The sequence below is a fragment of the Bactrocera tryoni genome, chromosome 1, assembly GCF_016617805.1.
Source record: "Bactrocera tryoni isolate S06 chromosome 1, CSIRO_BtryS06_freeze2, whole genome shotgun sequence".
In the NCBI taxonomy this organism is placed as follows: Eukaryota; Metazoa; Arthropoda; class Insecta; order Diptera; family Tephritidae; genus Bactrocera; species Bactrocera tryoni.
This window is the reverse complement of record NC_052499.1, coordinates 83292286-83298116: the sequence shown is the minus strand read 5'-3', so window position 1 is coordinate 83298116 and position 5831 is coordinate 83292286. Positions and strand designations below refer to the sequence as shown.

The 5831-nt window shown below is 40.8% G+C and overlaps 1 long non-coding RNA gene across 2 annotated transcripts; it reads left to right on the top strand.

Moving 5' to 3' along the window:
- The first annotated feature begins 2216 nt into the window (after window positions 1–2216).
- Window positions 2217–5419, top strand: LOC120766251. Of its 2 annotated transcripts, none has more exons than XR_005704586.1 (3): window positions 2217–2557; window positions 3647–4306; window positions 4761–5419. It is a non-coding gene; the product is annotated as an uncharacterized LOC120766251 (long non-coding RNA). The 2 variants fall into 2 exon arrangements; XR_005704587.1 differs by having other exon boundaries at window positions 3647–5088; window positions 5147–5419.
- Window positions 5420–5831: the final 412 nt, after the last annotated feature.

Sequence of the window (5831 nt, the reverse complement as noted above, 5' to 3'; positions counted from 1 at the left end):
ACCATAAGAGATGTCGAGATCATCTGCTATCTCTCTGATGCCAACACGACAATTTGAAAGCACTGTTTCTTTAACTTTTTCTATGTTATTGTCATTAAAAGAGGTAAATGTATCACACGTTTGAGAGAAGTTTTCGTTTTTTTTCGACTTTCGCTGAAAGCTTCGTATCACTCAAATGTATGTATTCGTGGTAAAGTAGAGCTGCAGCTGATACTTTTCTAGCGATTCAGTGGTACAATTTCATTGAAAACATAAGGCAAACTACACTTTGATGATAAGAAACACCAAAAGGCTTACCTTCTCCGCTGTAAAAGATAAAAGGAATAATAAATGATCCAGTTCGACTCAAATGGGAACAGATGGTATAACCTGTTTGTTATTTTTCCAATCACGAAGAAGTAGGTTGCAGAAGTTCTAATTAAAACTTATGAGAGGATTCTTGCAGGGATTTGTCTAAAATTTCAACACTTCGTTTCTCTACCGATAAAAGGAGTTTTGAAGAAAAAGTTAAAATAAAGTTATATCATTGAAATGTTGATGGGCTTCAAAATCCTGCAAATATTGTTTTATATTAAAAATTAACTTTTTCTGGAACCTTCAGAATGGCTTATAAATAACAATTATAAGAATATAAAATCTCTATATGTACATGTTTTGTAATTAAGCTTCTGTTAACTAATATATTCCAACTATCAATCTACACTATTCTCAAAACAACATTTTTATATGACAATAAATCATCGTTTCATTAGCTCCAACCATTCCTACTGGGCACTTACATATGAGTTCATCGAAACGCTCTACAAGTGAAAGCGATAAGGCTGACTGCCAAGCTAAATTATGTTACTGCTGTTCGTGCAACAGTTTTCCATAGCGCGTCACCCGCACAGACCATGTGATTTCCACAAATGGCAAAGAGCACAAACACCACGCGCTCTCACATGGCCCAGCTGTGCTCCGATTCGCTAGCGACTCTCAGTAAGCCGCTTCGTACACTGTGGTGAGTTCGCTGTAAGGAAGCTGATGTGTGTTCGTATGGCCTATAAATATAAGTTGCATATATTTTGCGAAGGAACCGTTGTCACTAATCTGTATTACTAATTTTAACTAATTTGAATCATTTTGTTTCTCGACTCAAAAAATGCAATGTACCAAATTAAAGAGGAATTACGAAATTTTTCGACCCGACGACGCTTGTTGTCTTAAGCTTATAATTAAAATATACTTCTAAAATGGTTTCGATGACAACTTTTGTTAGATAAGTCATTGTTAATCATCATACATTTAGTTGAAAACTCCCTTCATAAATCCATTTGCAGTGTCACTGATTTTTTTTAAATTTTTCTACATAACCTATAAGCTTTGGAGCTCAGAAAATTGTTTTGCAAATCTACGAAATTCCGTCCAAGGTACTTTGAAGTCAAGCAAGTGTGCTTCTTCTTCTCCCTCGGCGCTACAAACATGCTTTGGGTCGGGAGAACACGTCAAACAAGTGTTAGGTCTCTACCATTCATTTTGAAAGTTTTTATTAAGTAGACACATTTTTGAAAAAATATAACAATTTTAAATACATTGCATGCTCGGTGAAACAAATCTAGAATTTTTGGTCAACAACATCTTTTAATAGATTACAACTTTACTTAGATAAATCTGGTAGGCCACATATAGACCAGTGGGGTTCTTTGAGATACCAGATGTAGTTTATTTGCTATGTCCAAGAGTTGTCGTCATACTTAGGATGCCTGCGCTTGACGTGAATTTTAATAGACTCTGAGGCCTCACTATCGATACCTTTTCCAGTGTATCATACCAGATCCCCAGATGCTTACAGCGTAGTCTTTCCAACTTTGTCACTTTTCTTAAGTTTTTCTTCAGAAAATTATTTCTTTCAGTGCTTTTGCCATAAGATTCCAACTTCGGAGAAAAGTGCGCAACCGCTGAGAATCTTCCATAGCGAGAAACATACAAAATATTTGGTAAAACCCAACAGCACACCGCCCTCCGGGAGACACATTTCTGCAAAAGTTTACGCTCGCCAACTTGAATGAGGTGAGTTTATATACACCACGAGAGAGCCGAATGTCAGAGTAAAATATAACAATAATATGCCAGCGAATACAAAGGTAAATACGAATGTGTTGTCGTTGGTTTGGTGAGCGAGCACACAGTGGAAAAAGTAACAGCTGCAGCATTTAGTTCGAATACTGAAGGCGCTGCAGGATTCATGCGGGTTTCATATTGTCAACCGAATATCGCATTTATTTTGTGAATAAATATTCTTAATAATTAAATGGCTTGACAGACGGACACGTTGAAAGTAGCGAAAACAATTTGATGGAAATTAAAGGTGAAGTGTTTTGTGAGCAAAGTGAAAATCTAACAAAAAGCTATCAAGTGATAGCAACAACTACGCGCAGGAAACCAAAAAGTGCAACAACAACAACAAGAAATAATGGCAAACGTATGGTCACAGAAAGCGTCGTGAACAAGTGAGCTCAGTACAAAAACACGCAGAGCGTGAAGTGAGTAGACGCCGAGTACGAACGGGAGAGTTTCAGTGAGTGTATTTTCAGTGCACAAACACACATGCACATACACACACACACAAGTGCACGCGTACAGCAGCAGGTTTAGCGAGGTGTAAGTCCACTGGCGGCCGGGTGTGCGTGTGAGTGAGCTTGTGCACCGCCACAAGCAGCATCAGGCGACGAAGCGTTGACTTTCGCGTTACAAACGTGCATGCAAAGCACAGGCTAAATCTAAAAAGTGTAGAAAAATAAACGAAAATTCACAAACCAATTCATAGGTGGAAAAAAACGTGCGTGTATTTGTGCGGTGTTAGCGTGTTGCGAAGTAATTAACACACGCTACTGCCGAGTGATTTCTGACTTGCCTATGATGCGGCAAGCAAAATGTTAGGTTGATTAGCTGCCAGCGCGCAACAACAAAACAAAAGCACCTGTGCACCAGGCAGGTAATTCGCCACGAAAGCAAATAAGCAAGCAAACCGAGCAAGCAACCACCTCACACACACGCCCAAACCCATCTAACCCACCTAACCCACGGGGACAAGCGACAAACGTGTCAGGTGAGGTGAATATTGAACTTTGCCACAGCAGTGGCGCAACAAGAGCGCGGCCAGCGCTTGCTGTGTACGTGTTGCATATACTGCTGCACGTTTGGATGTGTGTGTGTGTGTGCGCGCGTATGTGTGCAAAGATCCTGTTGCTTGATTGTCAACGTGCATTGGCAGTGAAAATGCCTCAATAGTCATTCGAGGGCGACTCATTGGCATGCCCCAGCGTAAGCGCCGCTTAATGACTACGCGGCCACAAAAGTTCATTTGCACCGTTACGCCCCTGCCGCAGCAAATGAGGTGCGTGTACTGAATTAATTTAATTGTAGCCTGCAATAAATGTAAAAGTATGCATGGCATATTGCTTCAAGGATAAGTTCTACTTGCGTCCTCCTCCGCGCCCGCACCCGCTCGTGTCTTTTTTTTCGTGTCTGTGTGTGTGCATGTGTATGTGCAATAAGTAGGTGAAAGCGAAAAATTGTATTCGTCAAATAATTACGTAGCATATGACGGCAGCTATTTTTCTATTTCTCTACTTTTCATGTTTTTTTTTTTTTGCTGTCGCACAAGCTGACAGTTTCAACACGTTACCTGCACGCACAATAGTTCCACTTACCCACACACAGTTACCTAGACAAGTACAATTGTATGTATGTGCATACGAACATTTTTAACTAAGCATATGCAACGACGACGCCGAACAACTCAAGCGACCACTCAATCATCCAGCCCACCTAGCAAAGTGCGAAGAGACTTGTGAAACTGTCGCGCCCAGTCAAGCAGTCAAGCAGCCAAGCAGTCAAACACCGACCCAAAGCATTTCGTCATAATTGCTGTCGCCCTGTAGAGTAGCAGTGCCGCCTGTCGGCCCGTCAAACCTACCGACCGCCCCACTGACGGCCTCACCAGCTGGTTTAGGGCACGACTCGTCAGTCGTCGGCCGCCGTGCGACACCGTCTGTCGCCGCTAATACTTGCAAGTATAAAAGTCAGCAACAACGGTGACATAAAGCAGTGCGAAACCCACCACAAACACGCCAGCTGAGCGGCAGCCGAGCAAGCTGTAGCAGCAGCAGTGGATTTAACGCTGACGCTTAGCATTCATAGGAAGCCCTAGAAAGGCAACTCACACACGTGTTGTGTGCTTTGTATTTCTCGCCTTCGTTTTCATTGAAAGGACTCTCGCCGTGGCCACACATACTCAACGCGTACACGTTGGCAGCACAGGCAGGTAAGTGCGCTTAATTTGCTTGTGAAATTAGTAAGTCTAAAAATTCTCAACTAATCTGCTCTGTCACTCTACAATCCACTTACTATTTGGCGTAGCATTTTCTCTCTTAAAATGTTCTATTTTGCGTAGTACTTCTTAGTCTCTTAAAACTCTAATGAACTATGTTAATCTCTATACTGAAACTAATTTTTGTACCATGTCGTCTTAACTATTTGTAACTACTGTGTACCTTACTTAGTCTCTAAACATCCCACTACCAAAAACTCTAACTGAACTCTAGAGCTTTTGGTCGCTGTCTTTTTATTGGAAAAACTCTTCAACAACTCTTCTTTACGCACTTATTTATGCACCTACATTTGACTCGTATGCACGAACACACATTGACATATCCGTTCTCTGTAGTCTCGTGTATTACCAATTCTATTTACACTTTCGATTCATTTCCGTTTCCGAGTGTTTCGTTTCCGTTGCGAGTGTCGACCCTTATCAACAATCGAACAGCACAGCGGGCAATAAATAGCCAAGCAGCCAAGCGGCCAAGTGAGCAGCTCGCCCACAAAGGTAGCAGCGCGCAGCGAAAAGCCCAGACGGACGACACATTTAAGCGGCTCAGGCGAAAAGCCAAAGCTACCGGATATCATGTCCTTGCCTATTGACTGGCAAGTGGTCTCAACTTAACTCATTCGTTGACTTTTCGCTCAGTCGGCGGCATGAGACGCACTCAAAGCCAAAGCATAAATGATGAATTTCAACAGAAAACTTACGAAAGTCACAATAAAGTGGTCTGCTGTACGCTCTTCGTGAGAATGACAGTCGTTTTAACTTGTCAAACTGTTGCAGAAATTTCGGCGCAGCCTTGAAGTATGCAATGCGTGTGGTGAAGGAAATCAAACTTGTTAATCGCAGTCCTGCAGGCGTCTAGATTTAGTATGGAAATCGGCAGCAAAATAAAACAGTGCGAGCACAGTGAGAAACAGTAACATTAAAGGATGAGCGAAAAGTGGATATAGCCAATATAATTTCGAAGAATCGGTGCTTTAATACATATATTTGTTAAACCTGCTTTCAAAATAATTGATTGTAATTTTTATTGTATATTTTTCTAAAATAAAAATGCGCTAAACTTTCTAGTTCTTAGTTTTTTTTCAGAAGATATAGGAAATTTTAATTGAAAAGTCCTTCGCATAGATGGCGCTACTAGAATTAGATCCATATCAATTTTAGCTAGCACTAACCTTCAAAAGGCATGTGTATATGTAAATAAGCTGTCGGATCATTAGTTTGAAAAACATATCATTTTGAGTCAAGAAAATTTTGTTTTTATGAAAAAAGTGGATAAAAAGGAATTTCGTGTATTGATGAAATATTGCCTTTTGAAGGGAAAATACAGTTGAAGCAAAAACTTGGCTTGATGACGAGTTTCTAGACACTGCCCCAGGAAAAACATCCATCAATGATTGGTGTGCTTAGCTTAGACGTGGTTAAATGAGCAATGAAGACAGTGAACGCGATGGACGTTCAAAAG